Consider the following 18,659-nt stretch of genomic DNA (forward strand, 5'->3'; position numbering starts at 1 on the left):
TTGGGGAAGGGCTGTTGTTGTGTTGTCTTTCTTGTCTTGCAGGTGCTGATCGGAAGACAAGGTAACAGGCAGGAGTCAAGGGGGCATGATTGGAGAGTCGCGTACGTGAGTATAGTCGCGGCGAGGACTGTTCCCTTGGTGCACTCACCTTGTGGAGCTGTCCCTCCCATATTCTCCCCCTTTCCCTTACAGCAAAACGAGTGCCCTGCAAACAAAGTCAGGGGCTTTATCCCCCTGCGGCGTTGGGCGCTCGGACATCCCCCCACCCCTCCCCCCGTGGGTACCTCACAGTATTACCGAAAGTAATGAGAGTTTGAGGCAGTGCTGAATTGTCGGGTGCCATACATCGAGCCCCGCTGGACAGAGTCAATTTAATATAATCGGTACTGCACAACCTCTTATTTTTAACATCTACAAGTTGATATATATCAATCTCTATTATCTACGGACCTCCGTGTTCTCACAACTACTAGTTCACTTACTGAGCACTTCCAGATTTAGTGTTTGACCCACTGTCCAAGACGAATAGATTTTTTGGATAGAACACAAGTACTCATTATCACCGATCAGGATTTTATCTATATACATATATATTTTTGGCAGCCTTGGTACCAGCTGCCTATGACATCAAGTGTATTTAATGTGATCAGCTGGTCTATTAATATATGATTTTATTTATTTGTTGGTTTTATGTTCAATAAACTGTTATATATATACACACGCAGTATTATGTTTTCTATGTAGAGATGGATCATATCCGCACTCAGCGCTGTTATTTGTTTGTCAGGCTCCATCCATTAGCCTGTTAACTGGGTCTTCCAGGTAACCTGTGAAATTGCTGGTAATCAGGAGTTGCATCTCAATAGTGCTGGTAAAAGGCTGCTGCTCAGATCAGTCAGGCTTAGTTTGTTAGTCAGGCGTTACCAATGTTTAGTTAGTCAATATCAATTGAATTATCTACTATTATCTATTATTTATTCATTATTTTCTTTCATAAACTCACAGACACTTTTTTTCCACTCATCTAATCGCTTAATTAGTGAGTGATTAACATTGCTATTATCTGATCGGTGATCAACTGGGTAAATGGCGGGGTTTTTTGCAGTTATTCATGTGTTTCTGAAAGAAGAACCGTGAGTGCAGAAATGCATTACGCAAAGATCACTATGAAATGTATTGATGTCACTGATGACAGCATTTATTAAGCTGAAGAACGCATGCTACATTTATATTTATGTGAAGGGGTTGAGTCCGCTAATTATCTAACCCAGTGGATCCCAAACTTTCTCAGTTCGAGGCACCCTTAGGATCTCCATAATTTTTTCAAGGCACCCCTAAGCCAAAATATTTACCAAAAAGTCCCTGCCTTGCTTTGAAATGACCCTGGCCGATAGTTTGGGAACCACTGATCTAACCAGACTATACAAGTACTGCTCTAATATTCAGTCATTGGTTGGACTAAAGGATTTGGATGCTGATCTGAGATACTTCATAATTAGGGTGAATCTTGGAGCTATACAGCCACATGTACTGGGATACTTTACCCCATCTATCATCGGGGACATTCACTGTTCTTCATCATAAGGGTATGTGACTTCAAAATTTATTAGTGACCAGGACTGTGTTTTTGATTCCTAATTTATTTGATGTCAGAGCTAGCCCAGTGCACATTTTGGAATAAAGCATATTGGTATATTTGGATAACTATTTGTATATTTGAATAACCTGCCCCTGTATTGTTAAATTTAAGTATGCATCTTGACAACTGATTTAAAGTGTGAGTAAATTCACTGGTCAAATGAAAAGATGTATAGTCACAGTCAGGCGCGGGCTGGCAATTTCAGCCCGGGGGGTGCACAGGCGGCCGCATCACATGACACAGAATTTGATGACGCGGCTGCATCCTGTGTCATGTGACCCTAACATCGGTAATTCTGAGCAGCCCGGGGGGGCGATTCCCCCCTGCCCCCCGGCCCAGCCCGCCCCTGGTCACAGTGTTTAAATGAAGGATGCTGATATTCTAGTTTTAAATTAACATGTAAAATGATACCTGTGTCTTGCATTTTAGTAAACAAAATATAAAAGATACACTTTCATTTTGTTTTTAAAAATTTTAATCTACACAACTACTTCAACTGAAGACTGATTTTGCGTGCCCTTTAATAATCATGTGATAGTGATAGATATACCTATATAAAGTATTTTGTAATATGTAATTATTAGCAGCTAATGTTGTGCTGTCTCATTTGCTTCACAACAAATGTGCTCTGCACTAGAGACTGAAATACATCCGTGGTATACCAATGTTTCTTTTACATAGTCTTTTGGAGAAAACCCTCCAACTAGCTTCTAGCAGCTGGTGAAAAGATTGGAAGTTTCTGCACAGCTAGGGTGCCCTGGGAAGAATGATTAGTTATTGCAAGTGCATAGATGCTAACCGTCCTTAACTTCCAGAGATAGTCCCAGATTTTAAAGATTTGTTCCTGAAATATTTTTCAATATTATATTTTTCAATTGTACAGTACGATTTATCTTCTGCAGTAGCAATTCGTACTATCTATTCTTATTATTTAGGCTCCATGAGTTAATGTTTAATAAAACAACGCATTTAAAATGTTAAAAGATTCCAGATGTAACATTAACATGGCTAACAATAACCTTTATAGCAGCAGCAAAGTATCCTTGGAAACTATTTTAAGTGCTGACAACTATGTAAGTGGCCATTGCTAGTAGTATGAGCTTGAAATAATAGCAACAGTACCATTCATTTCTATCAATATAATATGTCAAATAGCTTTTGAAGTCTGAAACAATGTCATTCATTCAAATTGGTGGTGCTTTTGTATGAATTTTTTTTTTGTTCATGACTTTTCAGAAATTATTCAGCTCCATTTTCAAGAAATGTCTCACTGAGTTTGAATCACCAGAATTTATAGAATATATCTTTATAGTGTATTGAATGTGAGTGCAAGTGAGATAAAACAAGTGTTCAAATCATACAGTTTTACTATATCTTATGGTCACTCAAAGTATATAGCTCTGTGAGTTCATAATCACACTCATGCTAATGTTTTGTTGCAAGGTTAAATTGCTTTGCGCTTGTTTTCTATAGGATGTACTTCAGTACCTATATAATAATTTGAGATATTTCAAAGGAAAAAGTTAAATAATATTTTTTTTGCTGTGCATGTCATATAATTATATACCATGGTGAACTCCTCAGATTTTTCATGAAATTGATTTTCTTTCATCGCAGCAAAAAAAGCTATTTGACATCAAATGGCAATGCAAAGCTTTTAGGAGGTTTGATAGCAGCTGTCACACTCACTGGGACCACTGAGGCTGAAAAAGATATACGTTTGTGTTCATCATATTGATTGGGAGTGATACTAATTATACTGAGATACTTTCAGTCAAGGCAAAAATGTCTACTTTGATGTTGATGGGAATCCAGACACTGTAAAGGACCATAACCAATATCAAAAACCACATAAGAACATTTACAAATATATATGTATTATATGCAAAATTTTCTATCAATGGATAGGATGTTTATATTTGTGTTAAACTCTAGTAATTAACAGTGAAAGTCATTAGATGTTATTTAAAACAACCAAGTTCAGTGCAAAATTTGCAAAATTGCTTATATTCTTTTGTGCTATTTCTGCTTGTACATGTGTGTTTTGCACACACATATGTGTGCAATTACACCTATTTTTGTGGCCGATCTTAGAACATTACCTGTGCACAGACTATGAGCTCTCGGCACAAAGGTGCAAAATCATGTCTAAGCATTACTTACTCTACTTATGTTCCTATGAACCTCTAACTTAGTTATGGAATTTACTAAACCAATGTATTTAAAACTGAATTTCAGGGAAGTAGCAGGGGCAAACACAAGATTTCTAGAGGGAGGTTTTCAAATGCTTGGTTTGGAATCAAGCACAAAAAGAAAACAAAACTTGTGGAGTAAAATTACTACTCTAATTATTTTTAAGGGGTACATCCAGTGGTCGAAGTGGAAATTTAGAAGAGGTGGCAGGAAAATGTAAGTGAATGGAATTTGATAATATTACAATCAGCATTGATTTTGGATAATTGTCTAATTATTTTGGATAGTTAGTCATATAAATTAATATTTGCAAAAATTATAATAGTGTGGATACACACATCATACAAACATACCATGGGAAGTCCCTCTAAATTTGATAAGATGGTGTAATATGACTTGTAAATCCCCACTGGACTAGTAATACATTTGGTCACTTTAATACCAAAGGAAAGTAAGCATAATTAGTTGAAAATTGGACTCCTGCAGCTATAGGTGCATTACCAAGACTGTCAGTATATGCAGAGTATGGTTGAACTTGCTCCATAACAGTTGGGAGGACCACAGTCTCCTGCTATTCTGGCATTTAATAGCCTTATGGCGTAAACGTTATGTAGTAATATGTGTACTGTAGCTAGATATACAGTAGACCAAGAATTTGCCATAACATAAATACAAAATGATAAAAGTGTTTATATACCTACTGAAAATGGAACACATAAAGGAGATGGAGCGGTTACACAACTGCAATGTGTTTACCTGGTTACTATACTGGCTTGCCGAGTGGTTGGCTTGCCGAGTGGTTGGCTTGCCGAGTGGTTGAATTATACATTAACTTTTACCTGAATGCTCTTATCTAGAGTAATCTTACCTAATAAATTAAAACACTTGACACAAAATTTTATTGAAAATAAATTGGTGGCAAATGAAAAGCACAACCAATCAGCCATTTCCAACACCAAAATGGTGGTAACCAAAATGTACTCAGACACTTCTAGGCAGCGGAGCCCCACTCTCCCCAGTTTGACTCAGTGGCTGTAACCTGTCCAGAAAGGCGGTGCCCCATAACTCTCTGAGGGGAAGTGTTACGAACAATGGGAGAGTGCTCCACCACCACCACCAGAATGTGTAATTGCAGCTGCTGATTGGCATGCTTTTCTGTCAAAGCTAGGTTCTGCATCAAGGAACTGAAGCCCACCACCACTGTGACCTCTCAAAGCCCATCAAGCCACCTAAACTGCTGCTTCTCAAAACAAACTAATCTGACCTCCATAATGTTTAGTCCATCTGACCTGTACAAGTAAGTGTACTTAAATTTAATGTCAGGATGTGCCACCACCATCTGCTCTTTACCCACTAAAAATTTGCTGATGGCCAGGTTCACCTTATACCAGTTCTTATCAAGGCGAATAGACTTAATAGCGTCCCTCCATGTCCTCTTGGGGATAATATCCAACCAGATTAAATGGATTCCAGGCCATCTAATCTACTGACAAGTACATCAAAATCTCAAAATCAAACTTAATATGAGCTATAAGCTCCAACCCTTTCAGTTTATCAAGTTCAATGCAACTAGCACTTCGGGATGCCCAAACTTGGCTGTATTCAGGGACAGTGTACTTAAAAATGAGGCCCAGTAAAGAAGAAGGGGTGACCCATACAGAGCTAAGACCATAAAAACTTTGACGGGCCACAAACCAATCAGGCCCTTCAGTTTGAGGAAAAGTTAGGTAAATTCCTCCATGCCCCCTTGAAACTAGGCAAGCAATTCCTGTCATAGGTCAGCCCAGCCAGGGAGGGGAAAAAGGATCATTGCTTATTGCTCAGCCTAATATATTATTGAGGCAACTAGATTTCATCCAGCTCCAAAATGGAGTCAATGGAACAACCTTCCTCAGCTGCAACCAAATTGGTATTTAGTCAGTGAAGTCCCATCGGAACGTCTCAATGAAGTACGGCCAGCAGCTAGCCCCATGTCATAGAATTTGATGGCAGATAACAACCAGTTGGCCCATCTAGTCTGCCCATATGTCCAAATAACTACCAGCCAAAACTACCAGGTAAATTACAGCATTGCCTCTATGGAACAATATAATCCAACACCCTTAACTGGGCTGGTCAGGTTTTGTTCTGTGGATGTTGTTGAAAAATAATATTTTTGTAAAGCAAACTCATACAATGTGAAAACTTAGAGGATGCCACCCATTCCCTAACCTGGAATGCCCCCAAAAAAGCCATAGAGAAAGCCAAACGAAACAAGCAACTTCAATAAGCAACTTCAAACTTCAAACATGTCAATTGCAACTAAAGCTGCAGCCCCAATTCAGTTTTACCAAATGATTCCTATCAACAGTCGGTCGCCTATCCTCTACTGGACTAAAAAATTCTTAGTGACATCTGTGTCACCTTGCAATTGTAGAAAGAAAGAAATACCTGCCAGAGCCAAAACCATAGAGGCCTGAAACTTCCAATATGAAAAAACGTCCCATATAAAAGCTAGCAAACACTGTTCCCATGTCTTACCTCTGACGAAACTTGCGTTACTGAAATAATCCCACTCTGCCCCCTGCTACACTATAGTTCTTCAAAGTCGCAGGGGACAATGCATTCCCGACCAGGCCTTTTATGCCGGCTTGATAATCTGCCACACTTAATCGGGGCATGACACACCTACATAATTATCTGCAGGTGCTACAGCTCTAAATTTAACACAGTCAAATCATGTTACCGCATCAGCAATAGTAATAACAGCCCCAGGAAGATGCCCAATATTGAGGCACAAGCATTTGAGGACCAAATGTATAAGCATCTTCACCCCCAAATTATCACACCAGAACACTGTCCAGAACAAATGGGCAAGTGCACAGCGCACCACTCACCATCAAGGTAAGCCCCAAAGCCAGCTGACCAAGTAGCGTCAGTAAATATCTGGATGTCCCTGATAGTTGTAGAGGAGAAACCCTCAAACAAACCCCACTGAAGCGTTGATACACCCACCACAATGAAAAATTCTCTGTAACCTCTACAGACAGCCTAATAAAATAATGACTATTTAGATCACCTGCACTTAGCCCTCTGAATCTTCCAAAAAAATATCCTCCCCATCAAGATCACACAACATGCAAAATGCAGCAGCCCCAAGAGATTAAACCTGTTTTAGTGTGAAATTGCTAACACCAGCTTAGTCACCGTGTCCACCAGCAACCGTCAAGAACTGAAACACTCCTAATATGCACACAACACCGCACAATTCAAGGACAAGCACTTTTACACATAAAAGCTAGCATCCAACATAAAGGAGATGGAAAGCCAATTCCACATTCAGTTTGACCATCAAGGTGTGTGACCCATACCCCTTAACCAAGTCCAACGCTTCCTCAATAGACTGATACACCACCCTGCAGACATCCCCATCAATCGCATAATTCAGAGATCTCCCTGGAGAGTGGGATAAATGTTGTATCAAATGGAACTTACCTGGCTCCTTTTTGGGCACCACCTCCACCAAAGACAGAGCCAAATCATGTATAAAAGGGGGTGGGAAAGGGTCATACATTCTACCCAACCTCACTTTGCGGGCACAGCACAGTGCACCACTCACCATCAAGGTAAGCCCCAAAGCTAGCTGACCAAGTAGCGTCAGTAAATATCTGGATGTCCCTGTTAGTTGAGGAGGAGAAACCCTCAAACAAACCCCACTGAAGCTTTGATACACCCGCCACAATGAAAAATTCTCTGTAACCTCTTCAGACAGCCTAATAAAATAATGACTTTTTAGATCACCTGCACTTAGCCCTCTGAATCTTCCAACAAAATATCCTCCCCATCAAGATCACACAGCATGCAAAATGCAGCAGCCCCAAGAGAGATTGAACATGTTTTAGTGTGAAATTGCTAAAACCAGCTTAGTCACCTTGTCCACCAGCAACCGGCAATAACTCCCCTGCTTGTCAATTTCAATCCCCTCATATGACAGCTTGACCTTTGGACCCTCAGTTTTCTCTACCTCAACTGGCACACCCACCACTGAAACAACGTTTGAAGCAAAAGCAACACTTCCTGAAAACTTTTGGAACTTCCTGGACCTACCAACAAAAAAATCATCCAGATAGTGCACCCCACTATGGTGGTCCATCTCTGCCAGTATGCACCAGTAAAGGAAAGAACTAAAACACTCCTAATATGCACACAACACCGCACAATTCAAGGACAAGCACTTTTACACATAAAAGCTAGCATCCAACATAAAGGAGATGGAAAGCCAATTCCCCATTCAGTTTGACCATCAAGGTGTCTGACTACTACCCAACCTCACTTTGCGGGACACTTTGTGCTTAACAGCCTCAGCATCTCCCGAGCTGACCTTAGATTATGGGGAGAGCCACCCCGAATGACTTCATGAATAAGCAGTCGGAAACCATCCAAAAATTCCTCATACAAAAACCGAGCTGCATGTCTATGGGGATATCAGCCCAACCACTTTGGTGCCTCTCCCAAAACCACAGGAAAAAAAGCCTTAGCGAATGGGACCCTCCAAACCAGAGTGCTCTGCAGGTAGCCTGTCTGTAACTGGAAGCTCCACCCTCAGGCAAACCAGCTCTAGGCGGCATAACCTCCAACAACACCTCAACATCCTTGCAGTCAAATGCCATGAAATGCAAACAATAGAATAAAATAAAGGGGAATCTGTGCTTTCCTCGTTGAAAAGAAAATAGGGCAGCCAAGGGGAAAAAGAAAAAGGAGATGGTCTGGTGCTCCTTAAAATATACAGAAAATGTTGGATTCCCCAGCGCAAGGATGAGAATAAGGGTGAAAAAAAGGGATAAAATATGAGCCAGAGTATAATATCAATAAACACTTCTTATGTATTGGTAAATTGACACATGGTAAAATGACAAAACACAATAATGTATGGCAGATATTCTGTTAAAAACAAATGAAGTTTATCAAACAGTTATAGGTTGATAAATGTTCTGATGCTGTACAATTCAGACTCAATGCCGAAAACTCTCTGGGTTTCCGGCATGCAGGTAGCGACTACCAAGTGCATAAGTATAGAAATGGTTAAATTCACGATAAAGTCAGTGCTCAGGTCTGGGAAGGGTAGGTAGTGCACTTACCTTCCTCCCCAGGTTGTCCTTCCAAATGCTCCTGTTACAGGGTCAGCTGAACGAATACAGATCCCGCTCTCAGCTGGTGACTTCTCCTCGAGGCCCGCTTCCTCCCCAGGTTGTCCGTCTGGATGCTCCTGTTCCAGGGTCAGCTAAGCGAATACAGGTCCCGCTCTCAGAGGGTGATTGCTCCTCGAGACCCGCTGAAACAGAGAGATAAGTCCGCACATGCGCATAAGCTTAGTCGGTGGTTCCGCTTCGGTAAGGGTATGTGAAAAAGAGTTGAAAGGTTAATATCCTACGCATTTCACCCCGATAGGGGCTTCCTCAGGGATGGTGTTGTGGCAATAAACAATCCTGTTTTTCACAAAAAGCCTCATCATACTTCCACCACATAACGTCCTTGGACCTCATGTGCTCCTCAGGCCTGGTGTCTAAATAACAGAGGGCAAAAAACCAACATCTTATCCAGGCAATTCACATACCTTCTATAAGCCTCCTCACCAATGCCACTCCTTGCCTTAACAGTCAATAGGGCATTCATGACCCTACCAGTGATGTAGAACATGTCCGCATACTGCCTAGTATGGATACTGTCCCACATCGTCTTCAGTATGTCCCTCAGGACCACTGAACTAGCACAGTGCACAAGTTCCTTACCCCCAATAACCTGCAGACCCAACCTCTTACTCCCGGCACCAATACAGGACCACCAAGTTTCTTCTCCAGGAGATGTATCAGCCTCTCATCTGTGCCCTTCATACCGCCAGAAACCTAACTCTCTAAAAAATAGCCAACCCAATTGCAGACTCCAAGAAAGGCTCACTTTAAGCAGGTTGCTCCTCCCGAGCAAGTCAAGCAGCCCGCAGATGCCTCTGAGAGCTATACTTCTAAACTGCTGGCAGTGCAGGGATAAGGCTGCAGCGCTGGGGCCCCCCAGAAACTGGAGGGGGGGCTGCGTGCTGGCAGTGATGGTAGGCCAGGCAACTACCTTCGCTATGAGCGTGGAGGTATGGAAAGCCTCATATGTCATACCTGCAGAAGCCTTAATGTGGTTGTGAGGTATGACCCAGGGCCACTTCAGGTGAAACATGACTGCAAGTGAAAACAGGGTCGAGGGGCAAGAGAAAAAATAAAGAAGAGGGGGTGAAAGTTATATGAAACACAGAGAACAAGGAAAGGGAAGAGGAAAGGAGAAAAGGAAGGAATTAAATAAAATATAATAAAATAAAAAGCAGGAAGGGAAAGCAAATGCAAAAAAAGTGACAGATGACAGGAAAGAGAGGAGGCAATCCCAAGAATTACCACAGATCTGATGCTGACAACCAGGGCATTCAACAGGCAACCTACTAGAATTTTCCAGTAGCAAGAGAGTGAAACCAGCCTATGCATATCCATACAAAATATCCCAAGCTCAGGCGAACCCCCTCACTGATTGACTTTAACAACAGACCTAGTAATATTAACTCATAAAGGCTCAAATTTTCCTTTTCCTTTACACAACCTGGGTGCTTATAGGCCCTCGGGCCAATTCCTGCCCTCTGTTATCCTTACCTAGATACAGCTTGCTATATGCAGGATGGAGTTATCAGCAAGTGTTCCCCTCTATTTACAACTCAGTAAATCGCTATAGACTAAATCTACCTATACTAAAAAAGTGTCTCCAATTTATGTTTTGCAGCAGTAGCCATTTTTTTAGAAGCTCAATCCAATTATACACTATGGCACAACTAAAAAAGCTCCTATATCGGAGACAGGTCTGGAAGGAATTACTGATATATATCAGTGAACTTTGTGATTTGATCTAGGCAACCTGAAACCTCTGCTAAGTGTGCACGTCTGTAAGATGCCAAAAAACTGTATTCCATTTACGTGTTCTATTTGTCAATTTTCATACTTTAGTTATATTGCATTCTAGTGACTTATCTGTATGTCGAGTATACTGTTTATAGCTCAGACTGTGAACAGGTTCATCTTAAAAATCATATTTTAACCATCTATGAGAAGGACTACAGATCCCCTTGCAAATTAATAGAAAGCCTCATGTTTAATTATTATTACACTGCATTTAGCACATTATAAAAAATGCAAAACAAAATATTTATATATGTCCAGACAATCACAAAGTTAAATTTTAATGAACATATGTCTCATCTTGTTGCACAATGCAGGTGAAAAAGTGTAATCGCAATCCCAATGATGTCACAAAAGTACAATGCACTTGCCTTTGATAAATTGACCCTATTCTGGAGTGTATTCATCTGTAAAGAGGTTTTGAGTGGCTCCCAGCTGCTATCTTTAATAACATTTTTAATAGAAGTCCATTGTGCACAAATAAAGCTTCTACCATGGAGTACAGTTAATGTCCAATATCTTCAATATTAATATGTTCCTGAAACGTTTACTGTGCATAGTTTTGTAGCTAAAATTGTTGCACCCATTTTGTTTTAGAATTTTAATAAGTGTATCTGGTCTTACCAGACAAATGTTTTTTTTTTTTAAACTTTTTATGTAATTAGTTGTAGCTATTATTACATTTTCTTTGAGACATAAACCAACTGGGTTTAAACTTTATAGATTAGTATCCTGAAGAGGTAGGATTATTGCTATAACTTGTACAGTATTATTACAATTCCACCAAAATCATCTTAATATAAAAATTGGAAGACATCTAAAATGCACTAATCAATTATTAAGGACCTAAAGGATAAAGTTCGTTTTCCCCGTTTTAAAACTTTGACACAATTTCCTATGAATACTGATCACACTATTATTTTAATTTTAATATTTCACTTATGAGAAAGAGGAGTCTGACACAGAAACATTTTTAAGGATATAACAAAAGCTATGATTTTGAATTAATATTTTTATGCCGTAGTACCAGTGTGGGTTGAGAATGCCAGCAAAACCAAACTTATTTCTTGTCTTTAGCAACAGTAGAATACTTGGTTGCTCTTTTGGGTTGTTTGGATTTTTTAAAATTAATATAAACATTATCCTTAAAGTGTCAACGTGTTATTTGGTAATAATATTGATGGATGAATATAAACTTTGAAAAATAAGGTCAGATGTTTGCAGAAACATGATTATTTTAAAGTACACAATGTAAAATCACATGAGATGGCTTAGATCATGGTTGTCCAACCTGCGCGCCTGTAAATGTGGCCCAGCAGGAGTTTTGATTGTGGCAAGGGGGCAGCGCTTAAAAAAAAAAAAAAATCCTGCAAGAAAAAAGAAAATACTTACCTTGCGGTCACGTCAGCTAGCCCTCCGGCTCCCTCCCTGGTCTCCTCCTCCGTGTGGCGCTCGCAGTGAATGTCGGGGGTGACGTCATCACACCCGACATCCATTGCATAGTGCAGCACAGAGGAGTCACCCGTGCGAACTATCAGCAGCAGTGAAAGATTATCCAGTATCTTATTGTTGTTACTCTGAATTTGGACTTTCTGCACCATGCAATTATGAACTAGCTGTGTTCTCTGTATGTATCTAATATAATTATTAAGAGATAATTGTTTTTTTAATATTTTAAATCATTTTAAATGTGCAGTGCTGAGTAGGGTGAAAATATCACCCACTGTTACCCTCATCGACGGCTGCTCCATGAGCCATTTTTCCCGCCACCCTATCTTTAAATCTCTGTAGATTTCTATTAGTCCTCCTGATGCTACCTATATTGGTGACCATTTCAAACTGGTCAATAAAAAAAATGATTCATGGGTGCAGAAAGAGAGAAAAAAAAGTTTTTGGCATTTAATTCCCCGAACCCCACTAAGGGGCAGATGCAGGTAAGTTAAATTGTAGCTGGTAATGGGACTACTGCTTTAATCATGATTCTGCAACAGGTTTCCTAACTCTTACTAACTTCATTTCCAAGAAAGTTTAATATGTTAACTATGTTTTCTATGTTTTTTTTGATGATCAGCTATTGTTAGTGTTAGTGTATTTTATGTGCGGCCCAAACCAACTCGTCGTCTTCCAATGTGGCACAGGGAAGCTAAAAGGTTGGACACCGCTGGCTTAGATGGATGCTTCCTTGCTTTTGCATATTCTGAGCACTTTTGCTGATGCAGCAAGTGCAAAACAGTTTACAAAGCAGATCTACATGAACTTCCTTTAAAGCTCCCTCTAAAGGTTCTAATCTACAATATGGCGAATAATTATGCATATACTGTGCTATCACATGTGAAAAAGGGAGTATTGCAGGCAGCTGCGGAACACTTGTAATTTCACTATTATAAACAGAACAAGAGTTGTGTTAGCAACTCGTAACATCGGGTGCTACATTTCTCCTGAGGCTGTTGTGTCGCTGGGAGCATTTGGTTGTCTATCTTCTCAGATGATATTTAAGCACAAGATTAGCACAGATGTTAGGATAGAAATGATACTTCACAGGATATGCTTAACCTGCAAGCCAAAGTAAGTTATCTTTTGCTGTCCACCTACCACAACATTCTGTTTTGGTTGTGATTTTGTGGCCAGGGAGTTGACCCTGATCAGGTGTCATACACTACAATGTACAACTGATACATCATTTACATTTTACAGCTGTAGAGGGGAGTACTGTTGTTGTTCTAATGCTAGAGAGCAAATATTGTCATCATCCATTTTTACTTTATCCTTACTATTTTTTTTTTAATTTGAGGTGACCTATTACCTAGAGATATGTTGGATGGACATGGAAATCTGTTTTCTCTGACTTTTTGCCAACTCATTTATGGGCTTGTGGGAAGCTGCTAATGTCATTGGTGATGTATCTTCCCCTAAACATATTCTGTGGAGGATATACATTGATGACATATTGGCTATTGCAAGGTGACCAAGAGGCTCTTGATGTTTTTATACAGCAGCTAAGTAACATGGATCTGAATTTAAAATTTACACACACTTATATATTATATATTCAAATTCAAAAAAATTCTGATATTATATTTTTGGATTTAATAAAAGCATCAACAGCAAAATTACTAGAGACAAATTTGACTTCTTATCCTAAACCACTTTGCTGCCATCAAAGATGCAATATAATGAACATCACCAACGGTCAATTCCTGTGCTTCACAATGGTGACTATGAGGAAGTCATTTTCGAATTTATAAGAACTCAATATTTGGAAAAGGCTGTAGTTCTGAAAGCAGCTAGGAGGGATAGCTTAATTGTTAGACAATCTCTTCTTAATAAGGAAGGAAATAAAAGTAAGAATATGAAAAAACAGGATTAGACAGGACCCACATTTTTAACTAGTTTAATTCTCAAAATAATAATATAAAAAAAGATACCAAGACATTCTAGACATTGGGGATCATGTTATGTTGGGCACCTGTTTGCTTAGAGTAAAATATGCAAATTTGTACTGCACATACCAACAAGAAAAGTGTATTCCTTTGTCCATACTGTCACAAACTTACCTCTCCTCGTTCCCCAGCCGCTCCGTCTGTCCCGAAAGCCGCACTTCCGGGTTCGGCGGTCACATGACTGCAACTCGAGGTAGGGGTTTTGAAATCCCTGCAGCTATTTAAACTTGGTGAGTGTCAGAGGAACTTTCCTGCTTCCTGACTCCTGTACTCTGTGGGAATCCTTGTGCCTGCATCCCCTGTGAGTGTTCCTGTGTACCAGTCCCTGCCTGTCTCACCTTTCTGGATCTCCTGTCCCTGTGTACCGACCCGGCTTGCTGACCATTCCTGATTGCTTGTGACCCCGACCCGGATTGTCAGACCTGGATTGTCTGTGTACCGAACCCGGATTCCTTCACGCTGAGCCTGCCCGTCGATTCTGTACTCTGTACACCGGCACCTGCTGTCTGACTACATCTTCCTACCCGCTGCTCCACCCGCTATACTACATCTGGAGGCGAGCCTGAGGATCGCGACCTTTGGCTCCCGGCAGCTAAGTCCATGCCGCCTTTCGGCAGTTCTTGGTGAACACCGGGGAGTTCGTTGGATTCCGCACCTCGGGTAGGTCAGCGCTAATCAAGTTTAGTACCGAATTCCGCTAATCCATTACACATATGCATATTTGGAACTTGTGCCTCCCTACGTTTGTGAAGCGTCGGTGCAGAGAAGATATGTGCAAATGCAGACTGACTACAGTAAGGATGTGTTTGCATAAGATCTGCATGGAGACACATATATACATGTCAGCCGACTGGTGCAGATACACGTTGGTGATGATGATGGTTAGCTAACCACTTCTGATTTGCTGATTGTGAATTCACCTCTGAAGTCGATAGGTGCTTTATTCATTGATCATGCATATATTTTATGATTGGGCATGTTCACATTTTTTTTTTTGCTCCATTTATTTGTGTATGAGAAGTATTATTATATCTACTTTATTCTAGCAGCATTTTATTTTACTTAAATCAAACCTAATAGTGAATGCTTTTTTCACTATCAAACAACTAAATCTGAAATATACAGGTATAGAATAGATTAAACCAGGAAATGGTGGATTTATCATCTTAATAATTGATTTCCGAACAAGTTTATTGATATGTTTGATCTCATTACCTCTTTTGAAATAAAGAAAACATTTTTGATTTTTGTTCTCTATTCCACCAAATGATTTCCCTATATGAGTACATGAAAACGTGTGATATCAAGCTATATTATAATTCCTTATTTATGGGGTAAAAACTGTTCCCTTTATTCATCAGTCTTATTTTTTCTCTCTTTTGACTTTGTTGACATTTATTTATGGTTATATTACTAGTCTTTTAAAATAATATTATATTTTCTATACATGTCATATATTTATAGATATTTTAATATACAGAAGTATGACTTTGTTCAGTTTTGTTATGTTTAATATAATTAATTTATACATTGAAAATTGTATATGTGGGCTCAAAAAACTGGCTGGAAATAATATATTTTTTTTTACGAATTTTATGAAAAGTAATTCTATATTTTATTAATAGATTAAAAATTTTAGTTTTTACTTTGCCAGTATGATTATTCACGTTTGTTAAACATAAGACAGTAGTGCTAAAGTATAAAACACTTTGTAGTATTTGCTACTATAAGCCATTATTGAAACTCCACCTATTATTCACTGCTGCTCCCCTACGCAACTCCCTTACTGAATTGTAAATGTACTATTATCTTTATTGTGAATAAATATACTTGTTCCTAACACCACTTATTGCGCCGTCAATTTTATTACAGACTGAAGTATGGAATTTCAGTCAGAAAGACATTATAGACATAGGGGAAATACAGTCAGAAAGATAAATGACAGGTAAAGAAGCAAATTAGAAGACAGAGAGAGAGAGAGTCAGTGACTTAGAAATAAAAGCAAGCAGCAGACATTGAGAGTGCAGGCTTGAGAAAAATAGGTGGAATAAGAAGCAAAATAAGAGACAGAAATTAACCTGTCGTCAAGAAAGATTTCAGTGACAACCAAGAATGTGTCAGAATGGAGACCAAGGTTTACCAAACAAGTTTACTTGAAGAAAATTAGTTGGACATCAACACATACAGATAAGTATTACGAATCTGATCCTAATTTGTATCTAGCCTGCACTACCTCTATGCTACCAGAGGTGCTGCTGTTTTACCCTTGGACATTTGCATCTCGCCTGCAGGAGTTAACCTCCTTCCTGATCATCATCTGCACCTGTTCCAGTGCCTTATATTCCAAGACATTGCTCCTAGCAGTTCATCAATTGTTTGCTGCTTGTGGTCCCTGTCAGTACTTGTGTGAATTGTGCCTGCTGTTCTCCTGATTATCTGACTTTTGTCTGTTCCAGCATTTTGCACCTTTGTTTATTACCCAGACCCCGACTTTCTTTGACTTTGCTCCTGTCTACCATCTGGTATTGTTTGTGGATCTGCCGACTTCTGACCTTCACTTGCCTGACTCTCCTTCTGCCTGATCATCTGGTGCCTCCAGACAACCAATACCTGCAGTCCATTGTCTAACTTGGAAAACTAGTCTCCAGCTTCTCAGCCTTATCTGGCAATCCAGACATCCAATACCTGCCATGCCTAGTCACCAAACTTGGAAAACCAGAATCTTCAGTTTCCCAGCTCAACCTGGAAATCCAGATATATTTCTACATGCACTCTATCTACTATACCTAGACACCAGGATTTCCTGCTCCAGTGGCTAACCAGGTAATCCAGTCTCTTTGTACCTGCACTCCCTCTGTTTACCCGGATACCAGAATTACCAAGTCTTTAGTTCCTGTTTAATCCAGTGTGTCTTTTTATTGTGACCTTTTTATTGTGGTCTGATTCTACCAATTACATTGTGGTTGCTCATTGCCTGCTACTGTGAGCTGTTCATTCAATCAGACAAATACCAGACTATTCTCTAGTAATCCTTGCCTGCCTGACTCTGACTTCTGCAATACAACCTTACCAGCATTACCCGTTGAGGCAATGAACTTGTGTATTAATATTGACTGCATTTTCATATTGCCTGTGTGACCTGTGTTCAAAATAAATATACTTTGTTTGCAGTAACTATCAATATTTTTGATTGAATCCATACTGGGAGCCCTAACAATAAGATTAAGATAAGTGGTGCTGTTAAATGAAAAACTTCTACACCCCCCCCCCCCCTCCTCTGTGAAATAGCTTAAAAATTAATTTTTGCAGATGTTCAAAACTGATTAATTATGGACAAGTTAGAATCTGCAAGTTACAAATATTGAAACTGAACATTGTGGGTCATTACCCAATTACTCTCTGCTTTGGTAATTTGACCATCAATCAGGTCCAACAGATACATAGGGGCAGATTCAATTGACGATGTTACTCACAAAAGTAATGTGGCCTGTGCACTATTACCGTTAATACGGTAATTTTAACCCGGATTTCTGCTCATGACTCCCTGAGTTGCGAGCAAAAAATCAGCGTTAAAAATTACCGTGCTAATGTTAATAATGCACCCTATTATCATATTAACAGTAATATTGTGCAGGCGCGTTACTTTAGCGAGTAACGCGGTCAATTGAATCTGCCCCATAGTGTTGAAACTGAACATTTAAGATTAGATCAGGAATTTATTACATAAATGTGATATGGTTTTCTACTTGGCTAGGAAATAGTGTTAACTTTTTATTTATTGTACTAGTGTTTACCTCATTTATCACTCACTTAGACTATTAAGAATGTAATTGGTTTATTGTTGATAGATGCTAACTATTATGATAAGATTCTCAAGTATTGAACCTTATGACTTTATTTAGAATTAATATTGTTTATTCCTAATCATCCTTAGTCCTCTAGTTTTTATTTTTCCCCCAAAACTCTCCCTATTCAGCCCTAATAAATGGCATTCCTAAATGTCCTTCTTCTTTGAAGTCTTGTTCTGATTGGGATCTCTCTGTGTTGAGGTCGGTTGAGATAAGGAGGTAAGTTCTGCTTAAAATTTTGTCAAAATAAATTATGTTCGGTGAGAAAAATTCTTTGTACAACAAAAAATGTGACAACTCCTTGTGGACTAAAGCTATGCACTTGTCACCGATGGCAACTGGACATATGGTCAGGTCTGTATGCAAGTGTTACCATGTGGTGCACCAACGCCAAAGACCTGAATCATGTAAATTTAACATGAGGCAAACCTGAAGCCGCAATCACGCATAACGTGACCCTGTGACGAAACGAGTTTGATAACACCTTAACCAGCCTGTCCCTCGTTTCTGACAAAATGTTTAGCTTTACAACATGTACTTTTTATAGCCCTGTTTATGTTCCCTAGCTCACCAGAGT

Source organism: Mixophyes fleayi, chromosome 1, assembly GCF_038048845.1.
Source record: "Mixophyes fleayi isolate aMixFle1 chromosome 1, aMixFle1.hap1, whole genome shotgun sequence".
In the NCBI taxonomy this organism is placed as follows: domain Eukaryota; kingdom Metazoa; phylum Chordata; class Amphibia; order Anura; family Limnodynastidae; genus Mixophyes; species Mixophyes fleayi.